At 37.5% G+C, this 25334-nt stretch overlaps 1 protein-coding gene across 18 annotated transcripts in view; it reads left to right on the top strand.

The window, feature by feature from the left end:
- Positions 1–25334, top strand: part of TENM1 (teneurin transmembrane protein 1) — an 848278-nt gene that overhangs the window by 657883 nt on the left and 165061 nt on the right. The gene's annotated exons all lie outside the window — the stretch shown is intronic.

Raw genomic sequence — 25334 nt, 5'->3', positions numbered from 1 at the left:
GAACATCTTCCCAAATGAATGAAAGGTCAGGACATGAGAGGAAGACTTTGTTGCATTAGAAATACATTACCTTAATTTTGCTGTTATGCAGTTCTAAAGTGAATTGGTTAATAAGGGATCTTGGCGTTTAAGTGCTCGTAATTAGCCATATGGGCTCCCTATCAGAAAACCACAGTTGGCACTAATGGGTGCCCTAGCTGGCAGTGTCAGCCCCAGGCCAGGCGTGAGCAGGGAGCAGGGAGGATTCGCTGTGTACGTGCGGAGGTGCTCGGCCAGGGGCACAGCTGCGGCTCCAGGGCTGGCAGCTAGATCCGGCCCCTAAGCACTGCAGGCTTCTCAAACAGGTCTGCAAAACTGGAGTTTAATTACAGCATATTAATAGGAATGATAGCTGCAACTTTTAGTCTTTGTTTAAGAGAGAAGTCTTAAGGGCTTTCCCTGCATTTAGCACAAAACAGAGCCCATTTCAGACTAAAAATGTGTTGTTTCGTATTTGGGGAATGTAGGAAAAATGGCTGAATCATAGCATTACCAATTTCATGTGTTTTATTACTATTGCAGAATTTTTTTTCCCTAATCTGCTCCTGGCTGTTTGCCCAGGATGACAAGAATACGTAGTGAGATGATTAAATAAAGAGAAATCATCTTCCTTTAAAATGCATTTTTATGAAACTATTTCTACCAAAGGGTCCCTGTCTCACCAGCTCACGCACAGAAAGCTGCGATTGACTTCAGCGGGTGTTCTGCTGATGTAAAACACTTACAGGATGAGGCCACCTATTTCCGTCTGTATTTGCATAGTGAATGGGATAGCAGAGAAGGCTCAGGAGGAAAGGGAAAAGAAAAGGTACAACCTCACATAGTAATTAATTGTGGTTCAGGTTCTATCAGCCTTTATTCCGCAGGTAGTCTGTGGTTCAGTTAAATTAATTTATTTTTTTTCCTTTGGTAAACATCATGAAGTTGAATAATCACATACATATGTGCCAGCTGACTTTGATGCTTTTTCTTCAATTTTAGTTCTTAAATACATTTTCAACTACTGTGACATGATTAGAAGTCAATTCTTAGGTGTTTGCAGGCTTCTGACTGACACCACTGGGTGGTGGTGGTTTGGGGTGGGAAGGATGCTCTTACGTTTCCCTGAGGCTGTTCTTTTGTTGCTCTTGAAATGCAGTTACACCATAGATAAAGCTGACTGCTCCAGTCCTGCCATCTCCTTGATGCTAGCCCAGTGTCCCCATCTTACACAAAAATAATCAGTGTTTTTTCTAGCTTGATTCTCCATGCAGCACCCTGAACCTGTTTGCAATGCAACTGCACAGCGGGGCCAGGACCAGCAGAGTAAGCAGAGAGGGGAAAGCAAGAATTACGGCTTCTCTGAGTCGCTTTTGCTTAAATTGCCAGGCAGCTAAACCTTCACTATTAAGGTGGGTGAATGGTGTAAGAGCTTAAAGCAATGTCACCAACTTCTCTTATTCATGCTAAATTAATTTACAGCATCCAGCTTGTTTGCAGGCTTATTAATTGTCATGTGATAGCTGATAGCACGTTGGAGACCTGCTGATGGATCCTGAAAAGTTGGCAGGCATTAAATAAACAAAAAAAATAGAGTTGTAGCAACATGTACTGACAAAGTTGCATTTGGAAGGCAGAGTAGATTTTGTTTTCAACAGGGTTTGATTTGCATTTCATTGTTTTGTTGAATATTTCAATTTATTTCTATTCTAGCACAGCTAATAAAATTGTAAACACTTGAAGGAAGATTTGACTCGCCTAATAGATCCTCAAGGTGTAAAACGTTACAGGCTCAGTTTTGCAGCATTAGTCCTGACTGCACTTTGCCTGTGCAGGCAGCTCTGTTCTCGGTAAGATGCGGGTTCACTTGGGGCATCTGAAGCTCATGCAGCACCTTCAGGCTTGACTGTGTTCCTTACTAGTAAGTTGCATACAATGAAGTTTCTTTTTTAAATACAGTTTACCCTAACAAAGCTTACTCTTCATACTGCCATGTTACCATTTTTAAGATCAGCTTATTACTTTGGATTCCCTTTGTTTTTTGAGAGGTGGACCATGGAGGAATCTAGCCCTATCTTTGGCTTTTGATGCAAGTTGGGCTTTGCCCCTGTAAGTTCAACATTTGTCATAATTATTTTCATTAAGGTTATTTTTCACGATTGAAACAGAAAGGAAGGGATCAACCTAACTTTTTTTTTCTCTTATATTCAACAGTTACATTCGTTGATGCACTCGGCCTTTCTCCTCCCCCACAACCACGTTAGGGCCGAAGGTTTGGAAGTGGCTACTGGAGACTGAGTGCAGAGTTCCAGCTCCCTGGTACTGCTCAGATAGTTGCTGGACACTTTCTGTAGCTGGCTGTCATTGCCTCACTGGCACTTACTGCACACATACATTTTAGTTTTGCTGGATAATTCCTCTCTGATGTCTCGTTCCAGATTCAGGCCTTTATTTTTGCAAGCGAGATAAGCTTGCATAAAGTTTTATACATCTGAAATCAATAGTGCTGCTTTCAATGTATGACAGGACATGGGTAACATCCATGGAACTAAGTTCTGGCCATAGCTTATCCAATATTTGTCCCACTAAAATCACCCAAGTCAAAGAAACTGTTATATTTTCTTCGTAGTGAACAGAGCCATGCAAGTGCACCTGACTGACTTGGGAAGAGATGCTATGTAATATAAATAAGTCTTGGGAAGCTGGGAACTGTCTCTGCCGCTGCCATGAGAGATCGTCAAGATTAACTATTATGAGGCCTCTATTCTGATGTGGTTTTTTAAAAGGTCAGTTGGGAAAAACAGATATGACGGTGTTTGGAGCACTGCCAGCTTGTCCCTTACTTCTGTGGAACATGGCAGCTCCGGGACATGAAACCATCTCTGATTCACATTTGTCTTGTACATAGGTACCTCATATGCAATTTTATGCTATGGCAAAGCAAATCGTATTAATAACAGGAAAGTTACCTCAATCCTTATTAATAAACAAAATGGAAAAAAATGCATATTAAATTCAAAAGTCACTTTAAAATGTCAGACAAGGATTTTTCGTGATATTTACTGATGCAAGCTTTATTTCATGAATAGGTAAAGTGATAGAAGGGGTAATTAAAGGTACAGCTGTAAAAACATCATGACTAACATCATAAGAGGAAAATTGGGGTTTCAAGATGGAAAATACTACCCATCTAATCTGATTTACAGTTAGTAATCTATTAGGTATACGGGTTGTCAGGCTGCTCTGAGCCCTTATTTCAAAATGCTAACCTAATTTCTTAAAGATTTGCATTCTTAGGAAATGGTAGACTTGAGCAAGATAATGAGAACAGTTAAATCACCTTGGTGGTATTAGTTGAATGTGATTGCTACAAAATCTAGACTTCTAAGATAATAATAATTTTCTAAAGAGCCAAAGCAAGATCCTGTTGTGTATTTTTTTATTGTTGTTGGTTTTGGTTTTTAAATTGAATATATACATTTTAACTCCTGCTGTATAGGATCTTTTTCCTTATTCCATCAGTTCTTGTATAGTTGAGCATACATATTTCATGGTTTTGAGTTGTATTTTCCTTCTGATATAAGAAAATTGTAATGTACAGAAGCGAGGAACATAGTTTTCTCTTCCAAATGTAAATCTACTTTAAACAACATAAGCAAGAAAAAATAACTTGAGTAATCAAAGAAAAAGAAATGCTGTACTCTGTAAAGTATCAATTGGAAAAATAAGTAGAGGTGCTTTAGGGCATAAAACAACATCCAGCAAGGTCTGTTGTTTATGAAGAGGAAGAAGTTGAAGAGAATTTCTAACAAAGACAGTTCGCTTCACAGTGAAGAAAAATTGATGGCCTCCAACTATCCCCAGTTAGTCTGAAACTTGGTTCAATATTAAAATTGTACTTCTCCCATTGTCAGATTTAAGCGTATGTAATGACCACTGCTGGCTCTAGTTTCCTTTGGGAAAGAAGCTGCATCAGCACTTGCGTTTGCTGATCTATGTTACAAATCAATATTTCAGTAACCATAAGTATAATACAATTTTAGCTTTCAAAAAAAGAGAAATTTTCAAAATGAGTCATGATTTTAAAATTCAAACAAATAAAAGAGCAATAACTTAAATTGACAAAAAGTGAGAAATTCAGTTCAAATGCTAAATCTGTACCTATTTGTCCAGATAAAAAAATTCTCTCCTATAAAATGTGGTAGATTCAGATGTGAGTTGCAAAGGCATTCGTTTTAGAGTGTCACCCTTAACTGTAATTAATTTCTGTCATTCTGTTTCACTGTCATGAATGCTTAAGTTCCTATTTATTTTCAAAATTATTTTTCCCTATTGATTTCTCACAAACATAACTACTATTTTTTGTGTCATTATATATTATATGAAATGTTGCCTTTCATCTCACATTCAATCTTTTCTCCCCCCAAACCTGGGGGAACCGCACACCTTTTAGAATGCCTCTGATGTTCTGCTGCAGCCTTAGATTTTTCTTCCTGAACTCTCATAAAGTTGTGGGGCTTTTTTTCTTGGTTGATTGATGGGGCTCTGAGTTTCATGAAGATTGCATTTCATATTTTTTGCTGTTGTTGCCAAATCCTGTTACTAAAAATCACAGTAAGAATGAAAGGGTTTTTTGTCAACAATTTAATTATCCCATGCATACAATGCATAAGTTTCTACAGCGTTATTTTATAGAGGGTATGGCTGCACGTGTATCTAGTACATGTATTTATGAGATATCTGTACAAAATTTAAAATTAACCTTTGGCTGAGAAATGACTTTAGTCCTTTCCTTTTCCAGCAGCATGGTATACAATTTGTATTGTTCCCTGCCTTAGTCTAGTGTTTCTACACCTCTTCTACTGGTACTTTTTAGAACTGTCTGTATGTTTATCTGTGTGGAGGAATCAGGCCCATTAATTTGCTTTTCTAGCAAGTACTCAGTAATATGCAACAAATCATGTAACAGACAACTGGAGAACAGGCTACTTGCAAATTAAGTGGGTTTTTTTTGTGTTTGTTTTTTATGAAATATGTCTGTATTTCTGTAAATGAACATTCACAGCCAATAATACGTTTTATTGTGTTAAATGGCAACAGGATTGAAATAACTTCCCTATCATATGAAATTATTGGAAAAATTATTGGTGTAAAGGTTATATCATGTTTAAGAGGAAAGCTTTGATCAGCATGAGCTGAGCTGGGATGTGTTTGTTACTTGAGAGAGGAAACAGCTGATGTGAAAGCCAGTGCACGCCAGAGGAGGAACGAAACACTGATGCAGAAGAGTCAGTGATGTTGTCACTCTGTGTATGCACAAAGGTCTCACTCAGGTGTTCATGTGGGCGCACAATTTCTTTATCTCATCATTGGAGAGAAATGGAGCTGCAAAATTTGAAGTCTTAAGTGTCTTTGGGAAGGATGTACATAGGGAATCAGTGGCCTTTTTCGTTGTTAAAAGGCTAAATTTAGATAATTTTGACTGTCAGAACTGCTTGTGTTTTTTTCAGTCTTTTTTTTTTTCAACTGTAGGTCTTCACTTGCTAATGTGTATTTTTGTCCCTGTAATGATGACTTTGCAGCGACCTTCCTCATTAGGTATTACATTAATTGCACAAGTGTCCTCGGTTTTCTCCTTGCTTTCACCTCATCATCTGCAGAGACAATAAAAGGCTACTCACAGCTTTTTAGGATGAAAACTAAGAGGCACACTCAACTCTCAGTGTCCCAGGTACAACCTAAAGCCAAACTTACCTGTGGCATTAAAAGCATCTCCCTTGGAGAAGCATCCAGGAAAGCTGATCGCTCTGGCTGGTAAGAGCTGAGGAACTTTCCTTCATGTTGCGTGTGAGTGGTGTATCTACCATTTGGTTACTTATTTCATCCATCTTCGTTCTTTCTTCTTTTTTTCTTCTTCTACCAAAGCCATCTTCATTCCATCTTCTTCTACTAAAGCTGGTATTATAGAAATTCTTCCTATGCCTTCTCCATTTGCTCCTGCAGTCTTTATTTTCCCTCCAACATCTATGTCGTTTTGTGTATTTATTAATTACTGTATCATAAGCCCTGTTTACAGGTCGTACTATTTCCTAGTAGTTTGGTAGAAAGAGCGAGTGAGCCATGGTTTTTCCCATATTGTCTATCTCTCTTTTATATGCATCATGATTTGTGGTCCTTAAAACTTATCAGTAAACCCCAATTGAAGTATATCTATTAAAATGTAACTTTGGACTTGTGACACATCTTTTCTAAATTAAACATGGCAATTCTTCTTCCATCAGGGCTTGGCCCTTTCTTTTAACTGTATCTTCTTTTCCTGTCCTTCGTTCGAAGCCTGATCAGAGCAAGTCCTTCAGGTTATGTTCCATTTGTGAGACTTACGCCTTGCAGAATTTGCTTTTATTCTGTGGCATACAATACTGTTAAATAAAGTTATATTTAGTTATTCTCAATAAAATTGACATAAGCTAACTTTTATAATATGCAAATATTTTTCTAACATATAAATGCTATCTGCATGTCTGTAATAGCAGATTGGTTTGGGTTGTTTATACCAAATACTGGTATTGAAGGGCTTTAGCTTTTCTGCATTTTTTTTCTGACAAATACCATATAGGACAATAGTTATTTAAGCTATAATAATGCTTAGAGTTTTACTAAGTAGAACATTAAGAAAAATCAACAATTAAAGCAGTATTTTTAAAACAACATGAAATTAACAACATGTAGCTAATTATATGTTACTTATATTTCTGTTCAAGAGGATATGTCTATGTTTTTGAAGTAAAACAAAATTAAAAATTAAACCTCAGCTAAATACTTTCTAAATGTATTTACTGTATAAATGCTGTTAGAATGGTTAAGGAATCAGTCAGGACAAACAGCTCCCTACATCACATCCAAGTGACTGTATTTTCTCTGATCTACAGAAGCCAGGTAGAATCCTTCAGGCTGTCCTATAATGTGAATGTTAGTTGGAAAAGGATGGATTCGTTGGAATTGGATAAGGCATACGTTAACATTTAGTTGTCTGGCTTTTGTTGTGCTTTCAAGTTGTGAGATGCTGAAGAACTGGTGTTGTGAAATAAATTCCAGAGATGTGGTCGTTAGCAAGAATAAATGAGCATTTTCAGGAGCAGTGCTTGTATAGCATCTGTAATTTTGTTGAAAAAGCGCGTGTTTAAAAGAGAGAAAGCAAATTAAGTTGGATATTTTTTAGAGTAGCTGTTTTGGAAGTGGATTGCTGATTAAACAAAAGTAAGAAGCAATGTGGTTTTCAGTTGGTCCAGGTCAACTCTGTATGAAGATGGTTCTTCAGTTAAAAACAAGGTAGACAGAAGTTTTGAGCTTCATCACTACTCTGTTATTCTCACTGTTGAAGTTGTCTGAGGGTGCTTGACGTTGTAAATCCTGCAGTATACTGGCTTTTATTATAAGGGTAATATAGGAGATTATCTATTCAGCCAGAATTGGGTTTGTTTGTTTGTTTTAATACTTTTTTTAAATCCTATCTACAAGATAAGTCTGTCCTTTTTTTTAAAAGGTTGAAAAACAGGTGCTCTAATCAAGTTTTGTCTCTTGATTTTATTTCCATCCTATACCTGTGTGTTTCGTACTTAGTTTCAGCCCAGTTCATTAATAATTCAGAATGAATGTAACTTTGCACTTGGTTGGAGTATGTGAATAAGTGAAATTGTTTTTACATTGCCCTAATTATTGGTGCCTTAAATTTGGCAAGCCTATCTCTGCAAAAATGTACATGTTCGATTCTTTGTTCCTAAGGTGAGAGGAAAATGTTATCAACCTCTTTATATCCAGCTGAAGCCAGGTGTTGTTCATTAACATGTAAATAGTGTAATTAGTGCCAGTTATGATTTTAAAAGAAACGTTAAAATCTAAGGGAATACAGTTGTGCCACCCATACTTTTTTTGTGAGTTTTACTACTTTAGCTTCCTTTTTTAGGCATCTGTTACCACTTTCAGGCTTGATTACTACAGGGCTTCAAGCTGATGTTTGCTTCAGAATACTCAGATGTGTGGAGAAGAGACTGGATGATAATGCAGGAACAGGAACTCTGGTCAGATTGCATTTAATCACCTTGTGTGACTCAGGTCTGTATGTTGTATATCTAAAGGACACGAGGCATGCTCCAAAACTCACTGATCACAGGGAAACTGGGGTCCTCTCTTATGCAGTTGATAATATGCATATACATATTCATCAGTTAGGGAATTCGATTACTGTGGTGAGATTATTTAGAAGCCTGGTAAGTCTTCTGGTAAGTCCATTTTAGTCTTCAAAACAAAGCTTCACTAGATTTATTCATTGACAGTGTACTTCATGCTAAGGCTGTCCTGTCAGTTTGCAATACCCTGGTTTTGTCCCATTAATTTAGTATGCACGTTTGAGCTTAAGACAAGTTAATATTGATTTTATCCTGATTAGCACTCTTTAAACTATATAGGACTCTGCTTGGGCTACATCACAGAAACCTCTGCAATGGTCTTGGTGTCCCTCATAGGTCCTCCAGGAACCTTCTTCCATTGCCACAGAGCTCTTCCCTGCCCAGCAGTAGTTGGGGTTGAGGTGTAAGCGCATTTTGTAGCATGCTGTCTAAATGTTGCATGCAAGGTGTTTGCCAAATTGTGCACAAACTGCTGAAGGAAGATACTTTTTATCAGGTGCCACTTCTCAGAGAAAAAACAGTATGTAAGGCAGTGCAAGCACTGGCACATGCAGTTTTGAGCAGCCGGATGCCACTTCTGGGCAGTGGTGCGCCAGTATTGTCCCGCCTGTTTCTACAGCTTCAGAATCTTTGACCCTGGGACCTCTCCAGCTGCTGTTGATCTCACATATCAGGTCTCACTTTCTACTTGTGGCAGGAAGTTTTGCTACTTCTTTGGGTATGTGCTCTCAAGAACTCATTTCAAGTATCTGAAATCTTGGAGTTTCTTCATTCTACACCCCGTGAGGCAAAAGACAGTGGATTCTGACTAAAACAGATGAAGGTACTTGCTGTGATGTTCGAGTTTATACATGTTTGTGGCAGGAATACAATTAAGATGTGCATCTTTTGTAAGAGTTGTATTCTCACTTGTACAGCGCACCTTGAAATTAAGCCTGCTTCTGCTGGCTTTTCAGATCTCTCAATAGACTGATGTTCAGGTGCAGTTATCTGACTGCTTTCTTAAGTTCTTCTCTTCTTAATGTAATGGAACTTCCATCTAATAAAACACAATATTTTCATTTCTGACCAGTTCTTCCACCTTCAGAAGATTCTGAGATGTAGGTGTTCCAGAAAATCTGAGGGGCCAAAAGATGAGTCCCTTTCTGTTTGTGTAAAGACACTAACTTACAGAAAAGCTGAGTACGTTTAATATTGACATCAGTCTTACGTCTGTTTCATACTGTGATCCCTTATAGGAAAGTAATGCACTAAGTAGTTGAATAGTAGTACAGTTTATTTTGTATTAATATTTAATCTGATACCAAAAGCACTTAAAGGATCTGGGGATGTGAGTCTTCTATTAGAAATGCCTTCTTTGTTGCACTGAGCAATTACCACCCAAGTAAATGAAACCAAGAAGTTTGTTCTAGTATCACTAAGTTTTAAATATTGTTCTGTTGGGAAAGCTTTGATTTGCTAGTTTCTGTTTTTAAGGGTTGTTTCTTCAGAATCAATCAAAAAGTAACTTCCTTGATGTTAAACACAAGGGTGCAAATTAAGACTAATAAACTGATTTGAAGTGAGTCAGAGGAGTAATGATAAAAACGAATGCTTTGGGGAGCATTCTGCAACTCTTAGCTGTGGAAGAACTGTACAACTTCTGAAAGAAAATAACCAAATCAATGGAACATCAATTATTAATGTTCTGTATTGCCAGAAAGCTGGAAGGGCTAAAAGAAAATCAGTATGCTGCTCCAATCCCAGAGAATGATATAGGTAGAGTATGCCCAAGATTCTTCTAAAATTTGGACCAGTCTGCAAGCAGAGCCTTCCCCATCTTTGCCTGCTCCCCTAGGAACATGTGGAGGTGACACTCATGATGATGTGAGGATTTCGGCTTTCTTCTCAAGTAAAATAGTGTTCATCTCAGTTGTGCAAAAGCATGAAATGGTTCTCTTTGGTTCTCAAAGAGCTTCCAGGGAGATGGATAAATGGGTTTGAGAATATCTTATAATTTAGTTTTACCACGTGTTTACTGGGGCTTTTTTCATTATTTCTGAACAGTTGGGTCAAAAATACCGTTTGCATTACTGCATTCGGTGTTATATTGATTTAAGCTATCAAAATGTTGGGTTTGACCAGTTTGGCAGCATCTCAGGCCCACACCTTGGAGTCTTTTAGTGCAGAGGCAAGCTGCCTTAGATTTTGCTAAGCAGCACTATCGCCAGTAGCTATAGTTTGTGCACAAATCAGTTGCTTGGTGATTGATGGACTCTCCAGGGGCAGAAAAAGCAGGTATTAATGCTTGAAACAGTCTCCCCAGTGCTATTGGCCTCTCCCGTATTATACCAGCAGCTGAATGGTGTGGTGTATTGGAATAGGTACTTCATTGCCCATTATGGATTGCTGCATGTTGTGCAGCATCTGCATGTGCCACTGAAACACCTTTTTTTTTCTTTTTCAGTTTCTAGGAATTTTCTCTCGGAGGCTTCCAAATCAGCTTTCCTAAAGTCACAGAGTTGTTCAAATATTTTAAACTGAAAACTTCCAGTCTGAAACAAACCAGCTGCTCATTCTTAAATGGACTTGTCACAGTTTCCTTGGTGTTCTGCTATCTAAATTCTTCGGTGTATGTGTTCATGCTATACAGAACATTACTTTGGCTATTAGGAGGGAAGTAAGGTCCTGATGCTAACTGCAGGCCATACTATTTAGACATGCTGTTCTTGAGTACCACTGTGAAAATCAATGAGGTAATTCCGTTTGAGTCCATCTGAGAATCTTTTTCTTCAGTTCTTATGCAGACAGATGGTCTTCCATATAGCTGGAGCAGTGTTTCATGCTAGTATCTTAGTTCTCTGGAATTTAAAGGAGGGAGTTTTTATGTTTTCAGTTGTCTTTTAATGAGTTTCATTGTACTGAGCAGCACCCTGGGTGAGTTGATGATGTGGGTACTTTATATACTATTTTTTTCAGTAATACTTAGCAGCAGTGCTTTAAATGTCTAGTGCTGTTATTGATTGGCACTACATTATTTTTAAATATTGATAAGAAATTACTCATTTACTTAATGCATAATTTCTGTCACCTTGTTTTGGGTGTGGAAAGGACTGATCTATTAACTACAGGCGCAATATTTGCAGATAAAATCCTTCAGCTTTTAAATTAAAAATAATTAGCTGTTGTCACAGTACTAATTATTGCACATACAATATCAGCAGGGCTATAATCTATCTGTCCAATATGCGTTCTACTCAAATTGCATTAATCATAACTTGCTTAAATGTTAGCAAATGACTCTACAAAGTGCTCACAGTAGCGATTCTTACAGTCTAGAAATAATGAAGATGTAAATCACTTCTACGCATCATTGCCATAATATTCATGATAGGATATGAAACTGCTGCATCCACTTTTATACTAATATTCAAGGTAGTTATTCTTTGTGACGGCGGCATGGTATAATACTTCGGTTTATTTCCAACTGTGTAGAGCCACCTTGTAGCCAACTGCATTAGTGAATTTCGAGTTACCCTTTCAAACTAGTCATGAAAGTCAATACTTTGCGAGTGTACTTTAAATTCAAGGTAGCAGAATTTTCTTATGAAATTGTACATGTTGAATATAATAGCTTTCATTTTTTAGTGTAAATATTAGGTTTTCACTTAGTGCAAATTGTTATAATTTACCCACTTCAGCAGAGGTGTGCAATTTTGTATGACAGTGTATTGCTTCAGGACTTGATTTTGCATAAGATTGTTTATATTATGCAATTTGCTTGATTCTTGTTCTGCTTTCCTTTGGCTCAATTGTGTATTCCTTTGCACGTTAGCAATAGCAGCTGCAACATTTTGTGATAGGCTCAAAAGCAAACATTCCTGCGAGCTTTAATATCTGGGAAGTTAAGCATAATTTATTGAGGAGAGCACCAGCTCAAAGCCTCTATCCATATCTGTCCCCATGGAAAAGTGCTGTAAAACCTTTTTCTTGTTGTGCACATTTCACTTGAGAAGCCTCTAAGTATCACGGCCGTGATCAACCTGGGCAGCCACACTAAGAGTTGAATCACGGTACCCGTGGGGGCAAGCCAGGAAGAATGAAACTGAGCTTTGCTTCTCTCCTGTGCTTTATTACTCCTTCAAACGCAATTTGTATGTTAAATTACCAATCTATGCTGTAATTCCCACACAGAATTTAGTAAATATTCAGAAAATGGATACTCTTCTAAAATGAATTAGAGTGGGAATATTTAGGTGAATTTTTCAATTTCTTCTAATATTAACTCACTACTGGGTTTGACAGTTGTTGCAGGCTGTAAATTTCAGTTGTTTTTTTGGAAAGTGGCAGTACTTAGAAGGCTTGAGACCGTTCCTGATTTTTGTTTATCACAAGGTTATCAACCATTTGAAGGCTATCGTCATGCCTGAGAGTCTCAGGAGAAGGAAATTTAAAAAGTGTTTTTATAAACAAAATAAATAAAAGTAAGACAGAGTAATAATGAGGAGCTGCATTTGTCAGCTGCTTTCTGAAGTGTGCCATTCTTGCTGCTATGATAATGGAGCAAATTAATATGTCCTGTCAGGACCACATGACAGGAACACAGAAAAGCTGTGAAGTGACTGTACACAGTGGAATAAACGAAACCCACTTTGATCTACCATTTTTGATGTTTTATAATTGCACTTATTATCAGGTCCTTTACTCTCTTCTTATTTGACACAAGATCCATTATCAGTGACAGCGTGAGTGTGAACATGGGCTTGATTTGAAAAACTACTTAGGATGAGGTAACGGGAAAAAGCTTTTTGTTCCTAACTGTTGGAAAAAAAAAAAAAATTATGTTAGTGCTATAAGCTAATATCTTCCCAGAAACGCTCCCCTTTATGTGTAATATTGTTTATATGCTGCGTTTGAGTGCAGCCTGTTTAATTAGTTCCCTAATGAAATATTGGATAACAAAATGGAACTTGTATCATTTGCTTTTATGCTTTTGTTCAGCTACAAACTGGGGCAGGTCACCGTGCCCAGCCTGAACTAGACACCATTTTCTTTCGTGCTGCATTTGAATAGAACCCATTTAATTTTTTTGAAAATGCTTTCTATTGAAATTTTCAAACAAAGGGCTAAAGTGCTCTCCTTTTAGTTTTCCATGCTCTCTCTTATCTCTCCTATATGAGATTAGAGGGAGCACTGCTTGACAAAGAGACAGATTGCCGGGTATCTGACTTTTACTGGGCTCTGTAGTAGATTAGCCTGTCTTTTAGCATCAGCAGTGTGTGGATACATTCAGAATTCATGGAGTCTTTCTCTTATATATGAAGAAAAACTGGTAAATTAGTTATTCACTGTTCTAAATGGATTTGAGATGACACACTCCAAGTTTTCCTCAATTTCCACTGAAATCAACAAGATCCTGTTGGCTATCTTAAGGCTTCGTTTCATTTGCATTGGTTTTGGTAGGTAAAGACACAACAAGAGGAAGAGCTGGTGACCTTCTCAGATGGGCAGGCATGAGGCCAACTTCATCTCACCATAGAAGTCCTCTCTGCTTGCGACTCCGGCTGCTGCCTGTGAAAAAGAAGACTTCCACTGTGACTTAAGGCTCGCCTCAAAGGGTTGCCTGTATTTCTATGGCAGAGCTTTAAAATCCAAAATCAGATATCCTTGCAAGTGTGCTGAAACCCAAACATTTCAGGAAATGTGTCAATTCCAACGACATTTCCCCAAAGAAGTGCTCTCTGTTTCGAAATGAAATTCCTCACCTGAGCACGAGCTTCACAGAGGCAAGGCACTTGTCAAGGTACTCACCTGGAAAGTCAAATAATGGGGAAGAAGATGATTGAAAATGATATCCCAGCACCTGGTACGCAATTAGTCATCTGTCTTTCTCATTCTCTCTCCTGATCTCTTTGGAGCTACTTCAGGGCATATAAATAATCAAATATTTATTGGACCAGTGAGACAGACACTGACTTGCTCAGTAGCGCAGTAGCCAGGGACTCCTATGTTATGTGACTGACACAAGTTCAAATCCCTCCGCTAACTAAATTTTAAGGATGCGGGCTGGTGCATCTCAGCAGTAGGTGTCTGATATGAGCGCCTTGGATCCAAGTCCCATTTCTGTGTCAGGCAGAGCAAATAAAGCTGAGCCTCCCGTGCTCAGATGAAAGCCGTAAGAACGGGATTTCTAGCTTTGTAAGATTTCTAGCTTTGTAAGGCTGAGCGCTTCCATTCTTTTCTACCCCTAAGTATTATCTGCGGTGCCTGGTTATGCTTATATGCATTGGAGTCTTCTGGTGAGCAATACTGTCAAGTCTAGGAAAGCTGTCACCTTGCATTCGCTATTGCCAAGCCTAATAAGACTTGGGACTTCCGTAGTGCATTCTTATGTTCAAAGTGTTACAGGAATATTAAATCAAATTCTCCTGTCAGCTGAAGTACGTCCTCATTCATTGCTCAGTTTTGCTTGACAATAAGAACTCAGGACAGAAAATCAAGAGCTTCATTGCGCCAGTGGAAGCACCGGGAGAGACTAGGGGAGAACGACGGTGTTGCTGTGCCCAGCAAGAATGCACTTTGCAGTTCCCTTGTGTTCAGCTGCCTTATATGAAAGCAAAATAAGGCACCGTTTCACTTCATCCATGCATCTCACTTTTGGGAAGGGAGCATCTCAGAGAGTTGGCTGTGCCCCAGGGACAAGAGCTTGACCCTGTTTTTGGCACCTCATGTGCTTGTGCTCGCTGTATGTGCTCACAGAGCAGCTGCGTGTGGTTCTGCTCTGCCTGCAGAGCAGAATTTTCTCATCATTCACAGAGTCTGTGCCAGAAATCTTCCAGGTGATTTCATGTATTCAGTGATTTAATGGACAAAATTTAACGTTGGCCATTCAAGGATTCTCTGCTAATTCAACCTAATAGAACAGATTCTTCTTTGACTAAAGCTTTAGGAGGTCTCATCTCAATTAAAAGACATGAAGTTTGTGGCTGTTGTTATGGGGTCTGTTTTTTTTGGTGGTGGTGTTTCTTGTTGGTTTGTTGCTTTTTTGTTTTGTTTCATTTTCAGAGCAGTAGAGTCATTCTGAAAGCAGCAGAAAGTAGTTTTGTACAGGTAAAGCACAGTAATTTCAGTGCTGCCTTCATGGCATGTTAAATGGAGCTAATACTTCACAGTGAAAGGTAAGGAAAGCAAACATACACAGTGCTGCCACACTCAGAGATCATCTGGAAGGAGATGAATCACTGATCAGTAAATGGATAAACTTCCCAAGCCTTTTTACTTTGTATTAACATTGGAGTCTGATCAATAAATGTCAACTACAGGTTTGGTCATTTAGTTCAGTCTCATGAAGTAAAAGTTGTTTTTGCATTAGCTGTGTTGTCATGTGTAGCATATAGCAATGTTTTTAGTGTAAATCACATAGCAATATAATCATATTTGTGCTATCAGTTCTCAAGGATGAGGTGAATTTTGGCTTGGCAGAACAAAATGGTCCCAGCCAATGGTCCCTATTCTGTCTTCACAGCCCCTTTGGCACCAGTGTTGTTCCTTTGCAGAAAGCAGGGCCGGGATGGGTGCTGGCACATGCGCTGCAGAACTGAGCTGGTGACAGATCTTTGCCCTTCCCCTTCTCTCCTTTTTGCTGTTTCACCAAAAGGACAGAATTAGGGCTTTGGAGATCACTATAGGCTGTAAACTAGCCTTGGAGTGTCTCTGCAAGCCATCTGGTGTTCCTTCCTACCACAGGCAAAATTTTCATCCCAAGGATCTCAATTTGGACCATGAAGTACTATACAGATGTCTTATCCTATATCTCTGTACTCAGTACTTCTTTCTTCATTTGGAACCGATTTACTGACATGTTTACTCGTACATTTTTCAGCAGGGTATTTTTTCCTGCAATAGGATATGCTTTATTTTGATGGATATATGGTGTGTTGCTTTTCTGTTAGTGCAAAATTGTAAAAACCAGACAGGAGGAGGAGGAAGAAAACTGTATCTGACTGGTTCTTGCTTTTTGATATATATAATGCAGTTTTCTTCATTATTTCTGCTTCATAAGTGTGTGGAATTCCAAAGAGTTCAATTTCAGCTGAATGCTACAACTCTGCTCTAATAATTACATTTAAAAGGTCATTTTGAAATTGCATAAGCTGAAACTACCTTCTGATCTTCACCCATTCTATCCACCCTCCTTAGCAAAAGGGAACTATAGCATGTTATTGCTAAGGCCTTCCTCCACCCCCGTGATACATTTGCTTGTTTGCATTCAGCCTGCATATTCTGTAACAGGGAAAGGCAGGTGGACAGAGCACACTGGAAATGTATAAAAAAACCTATTTGTTCTGTCCTAGTTTCCTTGGTTATTCTGTTATTCAGTACTGGGAGATGAGTTTGTCATAGAGTACTTTGTTACATGGTTATTGCATCATTGGGGTATGAGTGCAGTATTCCCATTGGTACCGTTCACAAAATCTGTGCTAGGTTCTTTACAGTATTTGCTAAGAGTCATATATTTCAGAAGGCTGCAAGTAAGCATCAAAATCAGAATTGAAACATCAGAATGAGGAACAGAACGAGGCTGGAATTGCTTCTCTGTTCTGGACAATAAATCCTATAGAAGTGGTTTCGTAGGTTCCTTATGTACGGTGAATTTCAAAGTGCTACTGTAAGTATCGATACCTAGCTCACTTTGAGAACTGCAAATCAAGTATTGCATCCCTAGGTTTTGCATTATTGGTGGTAGAAGACTTAAGACTGTTCTTTTTCAGCCACGAGAATGGATTGCCTTAAACTTTTTTCATCAGTTGGCTGAGTAAATGACATACTCTTCTTGTTTTCCCCAAATGTCTTTTGAGTAGAACAGGGTTGACCTGATCAGATAGGAAGAAAAATCACCAATGGCTGGAATTTGGTTCTTGTTCTCTGGCTGGGACGGGAAGCAAGCAGTGAGTGCAGTTTTGCTCCGTGTTGTTATATTAAGGTCTATGAAATGAAATCCTTCAAGGTGATAAAAAGTTAGCCTTGTAAAGAAACTGAGCAAATATCAGTCTAAATTTTATTCTTTCCATTGTAATTTGAATTCAGTGGAATTTTTTTGTATGCACAAAGGATACGTATATATAATATACACATAAAACTGCTTCCTCTTTATACTTATGTTTTATTCTTAGGTATACTTAGGTTTGTGTGTATATTGCCTGCTTAATCTGTGTGGATGAATAATTATCTGTATAAAATTTTACACGTAAAATCATAAAATACTCACAACCTCTTTGTCTCAGTGATAGCTTGTAGCAACAAATTCCTAGATTAAATGTTGTTTTTTTTTTTTTAAAAAAAAAAAGAGTATTTCCTTTTATCAGTTTTAAATGTCTCCTAACAGTTTCCTTTAGTTACCCATCATATTTTATTCGTGAGTGTGAATAATTGGTTACCTATTGAGTTCTAATTCTCTTGTTTCTCCATCATTTGCATCTTGCTTGTCTCTAAACTACACAGTCAGTTTAGTGTCTCCTGACGTAGTGGGTTTTCCACATCATTAATCCAGTCACCTGTTTGTAAAATCCCTTCTATTTTTACCAAAGCGTTCTGAAAAAAGTGTCAGGAATAGAACAACACACTCTGCCTCATGTATATGTAATAATTTAGCATTATTTGTCTTTTTATTTTCTGTCCAATTTGCTTTAATTTCCATGCTGTTACATTCTATTAGTAAAGCTGTGAACAGCAAAGAGGTTGTCACAGAGCTGCTCACAGACATAACACAGGTCCATTTTCTGAGTACGTAGAGTTATTGTAGACCTCAGCAATCAGTTTGAGGTACGTTGCATTTGTCAGTGTAAATTTTCATCTGCTGATGCATGGTCCATTCTCAGACCTCTCCTGGCCCTCCTGATATTTATAGATTTAAAATTTTGTGCTAACCTATCCTGTAGTGGTTCGGTGGTCATCCCTTTCTGAATCACAAATGCAATAGCCCCATTCATGGAATAGAGTCGTGTGGTGCTCCACAGCTGGGGGTTTGAAGTGGCAAATTTCCTGTTTCTAATTATATATGAAACATATATTTATATAAAAAATGGATATGCCCTATCAGTGTTGGGCTGTTAGCTTCTCTGGTTACAGCTAGCAAACCCAAGGCACAATAGCACCATTGAAATCAATGGAGTTAATCCCATATCGTGCTGTTGTAACTGGGAAAAGAAATGGGTCCTCAATTTACCCCTAAATTTACAAATAAAGCCATCTGCTCAAAAGTTTGGTCAGAACAGGTTTTAGGCCATCATCATGGCAATAAAAGGAAAATGAATGATTCTGTGAGGAATACAGCTTTTTGTACATAAAAATGAAGCAATCTTGAAAATCTATTGACTTTCCAGTAGGTTAATATTTTCTAGTAGGTGGCTATAGCCTATAAAAGTCAAGCCTGAAAACAGATGAACGCAAGTTCTTCTAAGTTGCTATAAATTGCTGAAATTTTCCTGAATACTTACCAAATGCATAACACGATAAAGTCTGGTATTTGACCTTTGAGGTCTAAGTTTAATGGGAATCCATAAACTTACCAGCTCAGTTTATGGAGCCACTGTTTCGTAGGCACCCTATCCCAAATTTTGTACCAGAGATGTGCTTGTTAGTTAGACAGTGAAAACCCTTTGAAAATCTATTCCTTGGATGGTGGTTTTTCCCTCAACTTTATAGATGTCAAAACGTGTGAAATACCAACTTCTTTTCAACATTGAAGAGTTTAAATGCCTTCAGAAAATTACTATCCATGTCAGATGGCCAAAACCATAAGCGGTGGAGTTCTCCAGAAAGCCCCCAGCCTGTTGAACTCTGTTTCAGCAGAACGAGGAGGCACAGCCCTGCTCTGTGAGTCATCGAGTCTGGCTTCACTTCCATGGATATTTATCCTTTTCAAAGAGTTATCTTTGTAAAGCTATTTGGGGCTCTAACTCTTAGAAATTCTGAAATATGTAGGAGTTTGGCATGGGATTCAGAACTGAATGAAAAATAATAGTTGTTTTTCTTTCAAGAATCTGCATTTCTGCGATGTTTTTGGGCTTGTTTTTCTTTGATTGTAAGCACTGTAAGTTTCAGTGGAAGTATAATTATTGTTGTATTTTAGGATTATTATTATAAAAGCAGCTTTGCGTAGTCTGGAAAGCCAATACAAATCACTAATAATGAATACTGAACAATGTTGAGTCAATTTTAAAAACCATAAGACTTACTGCAGTGAGCTTTCAAATTTTGCATCACAGAAAGGGAAATTTCTTCTGTAGCCCTGGATTTGGAAAAGATGCAGAAAACTTCTTCCCTTACCACCAACTTCTGCACTGTTAGTCCTCAAAACATTATTTTTTAATTAATAACAAGTGTCTTGAAAACTCTTTGAGTCTTTATTAAATATGTGTTCCTCTTTGGTATTCTGTTTTGTTTAGGTTTCAATTATTTAATTACAGGTCCTGATATGAAACTAATCATGCATGCATCCATATGAAGCTGGCATACTGACAGGATAAAATCATTAAACAGTCATTACTATAAACTGACGTCGGCCTGTAATTTTTGCAGTTGACGGGGGAGTTGATGCTTGGTGAACAATCCAATTAAAACTGGCAACAAAAGACTTAAAATGTCAGCCAAATTGCTTTTTAATAGTCAATGCAGCCGTCACAAAACATAAACATTAAAGTCCCCATAGTAGCATAAAGCTTCATGGTGAAACAATTCTAGAAAATGAATAATAATTACAGCATCCTGAGAATTCTCTTAATAGATGTGCACTCATTAAAATACTTTGTTGGTTAGATTCATATGAAAAAGTATGTTACCCTTGATACTTCTTTATGCTTTTGTTTTGAAGGTTTTATTCGATATTTTATAGGTGTAATTTCTAGTAATATTCAAAAATGCGTGTCTTATTTACAAAGAGTTTAAAGAACTGCATATAGATAAGCTTTGAATGAAAAGCACCTTAGAAATGCATCGAGGTTAACCAAGAAAATGGCCACAGAGAACTTCTATAACCTATTAATGCAGTAAATAATGTCATCTTTATTAGTTTTGAATTGCACCAGATTTCCTTTTGAAGTTGAGCATGAGTAACGGGAGAAGCTTGTCAAAGCTCATTTCCTAAAGTTATCTGTCTAAATTAGTTTATACAGAAGTGGCCTGAATGGTACTTGGTGAATGCTCACCTCAGATCTTCCAAGGTGTTTAAGAGCGCGGGGGGGGCGTTAAAAGTCCTAAACCATTCTGGAGAAGTAGGGCACAGCCTCTGCTTCAGTGGAGCGGTGTCAGCCTGTTGGTGTTTCTGAAATCCTACGTGCTTGCTTGCAAAAGCCTAAATATACATTAGAGAGACTGACCTGAAGGCTGTGGTTTTGTGCCTATGCTGCTACATTCATTTTCAGGCATTACATTCAGTGTTTGTGTGTTGTGATTTGGTCTTTCCCTACAGGGGTTTTTCTTTTCTTTAAAAAAAATAATCGATTTTTTGTTTACTGTCAGTTACACATGTAACATTGTCTTTCCTCCAAGCAAGCTTAGTACTATAGGAGAAGTGTCAACATTCCTAAATAAAATGTTAGCAAACATCAATGGCAGGAATAGATCTTTTTGTAAAAGTAATTCTTTTATTTATGGATTAAGCTGAGAGGGACAGGACCTTGCTAGCTACCTCTAGGGATAAAAGGCAGATGTAGTCAGTCAGGTCATTCTGCACAGAAGTATATTCTTTAACTAATTTATTGTAATCTGGATGCCATGTAAAATCCTTAGGTGAGTGACAAATACCTTTCTGTTGTGCTGTCTGGCAATTACATGCAACTTCCTTCTTAAATGTACTTCCTTCCCCATACTTCTAAGGGTAACTAAGAAGACACTGATAACTATCCTACAGCTAAGGATTCACGTTTCTTGTATTGAAAAAAAAATGTTTCTCTTATTTGGAACAATAATTCTCTATTTAATTAAGAATTAAAAGAAAATTTAAAATTAAAAGAAAATTTAAAATTATTCTATGTTTAAAAAATTCTTCATCTTCAGTCATGAAACTTCAAAGGAGCATATATATATTCTAAAACTGTAATTTGTCTTAACTCTTCTTTAAGAAAGCTGTCAACTGATCATTGACAGACATTATATGTGAAGGAAAATAAAAGTGAAGCTGAAGGAAACAGTCGGGTTTCCTGTGAGCCCTCTGCTCTGACCAACAGGGAACTGATAATGTTGTTGACCAAAAGATGTCCTACTACAACTTATATATTAGTTGCAAATTATTTTATCTATTATACTGCTCATAGGGTAGGATGGGAGGAGCCACATGTACTTGCGATTAAAAAAAAAAAAAAACGCCATCAATATCCCTTATCTGATTATAAGCACACATATTTGATGCTTGTAAATTCGTCAGCTATGTTTAAAACTAACCTCTACTAAGACAAAGTCTCTTCTTACCTTCAGGAAGAGTAATGGATCATATTCCTAATTTATCTGACTAGTTTGAATGTATATGGATGTATTCAGGAAGAGATAAAAGCATTTATTTATAAAAATATTACTAAATATTATTTTGATGAAGTTGAATTTAAGATATATGCACATTGGCATATAAAGCCACAGTTACATGAAGCATATTTACATACTATACATTTGACAGCTCTTCCCCCCCCCCCCCCCCCCCCCCGGGTTTCTATATAACCACAGATAAATATTTTTTTTAATACTCCCAATAGTCATAAAATAGTCACTGAACATATTTGTGAAGATGTTCATATCAAGCAATTTGATGTCAGTGTGAACTCCATAACAAAAACATATGGGGGTACTGTTTTATTGGATAGAACAAGACAAGTTCATTTTCTTGTATAAGATACAAATGTGTTCTTCAGAATATTATGAATGTGGAAACTAGTCTGTATCTCTCCCAATGCTCCCTTATTAATATATTTCTAAAAGGATTGTCTTTAAAATTAAGTAAGTACATGGGGATAGAAGCACAATTACTGAGTGAGCCAGAAGAGCTTCAAGCCTCTGTGTCTGAACGTGTTGTTGATAATAAAAACAGATTGAGTATTTTCAATTATGCTCTGCAAAATAATGGCAGGAGACATGCTGGGAATCTGGATTTGATGCGGTTATCTGGAGTGCAGGGCATCAGGTGTCTCATGGCCTTTGTATATCGAGGTAGAAGAAGCTGAAGCTGGGATTTGTCCATGAATCCAGAGTCTTCAGGCACTTCAGGCTTTAGGAGGCAAGTAGTCAAATAGGAGTCCTCACCTTGGCCAGCCCTGTGCGATGAGCTCAAATGGTGCAGGGATTTGTACATTTTTGGGGCCTGTAATGTGGCTTGACCACAAGCAGTCGAGTTTCCTGAAAACACTGCAAAGTAGCAGAAACACATATGGAGCAGGAAAGAGGTAGGCGGGCAAGGTTATCATCTCTTGTGGAGAGGTTGTTAACAAAGTGGCTTAATATGTCTGTATTTATGATATTTCCACTGAACCACTGGGCTAAATACATTGTGTATTTGGTATGATTTATATTCCCTAATTCCATTACCCACAGATCCCTTTTAAAAAGCCCTCACAGCTAATGAATTTAATGACACAAAGGCCAAAACTTGAATATATATCACTGCCGAAAACCATCAATAACTGGGGAAACATTAATTTTTACAGCCGTGGTTGCTTGCAGCCTATTTTACCAATCATAAACTGCTCTTTAATCAAAATCTGTTCACCTCTAAGGTCATCAAAATTTGCTGCCAGACTACTTGTAATTGTCTGGCTTTTGTAAACCTGGATGATAGGGTTACTGTGTAAGCTATAATCTCCTTCACTTTGTTCAGAGTTTTAGGATAGTGATTGTACTGTCCCCCATGAGTTGCCACTGACAGAAGGTACAACTCGGGATATTGACTGAACCCACCACTTTTAAGTAAAGGCAGGAATTATGCATTCTCCTGAAATACCGCCTTTAAGCTGGCTGGGAGCTGTCAGTCTGCACTGCTATGAACGCGGTGTGATGTTAATTGTACCAGTAGCTGCTTCATCTGCCAAACAAACTACAGGAAGCCCTAGCTAGTTGTTTAGGTTGTTCTCTTGGTTGGTCTCCATCATAATCGCAGCACTTCGCTTCTTCTCCCTCCACGTTTTTCCCTTGACCTCTGTGACTCCCCCACCAATGGGCCTGTCTTGTGTCAGAACTCGCGGTAGTGATTTAAAAAAAATCCTGTCTGAACTGGACGTGGATTTGAGAGACTCTGATGGATCCATTCAGGTGCGCTCTTGTTCCACCTGCAATGGAGGAGATGAAGGGACTGAGTAAGAGATTTTCATTCCTAGCTTGTCATATTAATTGATGTATACGCAAGCATTTCACATAAATGTGATAATGTTTTTCACATAAATATTACAGAGTACGCTGGTGTTTATAGATATATGAAGTACTAGAGAGCAAAGCTGTAATTCAGGCAATTCAGCAGAATAAAAGCACATCAGGAGCTCTGGTTCTACTCTTCCCTTTGGCAATGTTGTTTTCTTGTGTGTGTTTTATGTTTTTTATGAACACACATCAGCATGATTATATTGTCAGGTGCTTCTGCATGAAAACATTTAAAACTTGCATATTGTCCACAGTACACAGCATTATAACATGGAGCTCATTGCTGGTTACAAACTACAGAACCGAGATGGCATCTTACAGCACAGTGTTTATGTCCAAAATTATTCTACTTCAGCAGTCAGACTCCCAAGTTAAAACACTGAATGATGGAGTTAATTAAGGAGGAGTAGTGCTGTTAGAGCCCTAATGGTCTACTGATATAAGTGCCTCTAAGTGAGGGAAAGTTTGTCAGGAAAGGTAATGTCTTTTATTGCACCAGCTGATACAGCTGGGAAAAAAAAAAAAAAAAAAAAGATTGCTTTCAGCCAACAAACCCTTCTTTTTGGTTTGAGTATATTAACACTTGTATCATCAGAGAAAAAAAAAAAAGAAAAGAAAAACAATTCCTCACACACACCTAAAAAAAAAAACTGTATCAGTCTTATTTTTATTTCAAGAATTTTACACAGTAAAAATTGACAAGCTAAGCATATGGTAGACAAAAAGACAAATGCCAGAATCTTTTGAATCTTGAAAGGCAGAATATTATTAAATGCGTCCTATCAGCAAAGTTAGGAAGAGCTGCCATGTGACAGTTCCCTAGAGATAAATCACTGCCTTTCCTTCCCTAATGAGTTCAAACCTCCATTCTTTTGCCTGAAAAAATCTCCTACGTCTTTCTGCAGCTATGCAAAGGAACAGTTTGTTTGCAGAAACACTTCTGAGGAAGCTGTTTTTTATTTTCCAAAACACTGTGAAGTCTCCAGTATTTTTTTTTCCTGCTTTTGTCATGTTACTAATTGATGTCTTACCAGAAAAGGAGCCCAGCAGCATTACCATCCTGATGTGCAACAGCAATTGCCCAAATACAGAAGACCTGCTAATGAAAATTCCTTACACTCTCTTTTGCTACAAGTTTTAAGTTATTGATATTAAATATCAATATTATATGCAGATAAGAAAGTCATTTATACTGTTTGGCTTCCAAAGATTTCCTAGTAAACTTTAAGTAATGCAGCATTTGTTTATTTGAAGTAGCCCAAAAATGAAAATTATAATAATGGGAAAATATCAGGCTTATATTGATCTTCCTAAATACATATGGACTTCAGAAAGAATTTTAGTTGAATATACCACTGTTTTCACAAGAGAGTATATTAAACAGAATTAAAGAAACAGGAAATAGTTACTTCTGTAAGGCAAAAAAGTTTTAAATAGAGATCTGCTGCTAATGCTCCAAGCTTTTCTTTCTACTTTGGTGTTCAAAACTGGTTAATTATGTTTTCATAAAGTTTGCTAGAATTAAGTTCATTATGAATGTTTATAAAATATAGCCACTTAGGTCTTACACGAGAAGTTTTGACTATTGTATTCATGTAAAAATAGAAGAAGATGTGCTGCAAATAGTTCATAAGAAGTCCTTATCTTCCTCATAGCCTATATACAGATTTTTTTTTTTGCTGTATAGTTAAACCATACATCATTCAACATAAATGTTACTTGCATGTGTAAAGTGTTGAATTGCCATTGTATTTC

Source organism: Anser cygnoides, chromosome 13, assembly GCF_040182565.1.
Source record: "Anser cygnoides isolate HZ-2024a breed goose chromosome 13, Taihu_goose_T2T_genome, whole genome shotgun sequence".
NCBI lineage: Eukaryota > Metazoa > Chordata > Aves > Anseriformes > Anatidae > Anser > Anser cygnoides.
Note: the sequence above shows the minus strand (reverse complement) of the source record. Positions and strands in the feature narration are given on the sequence as shown.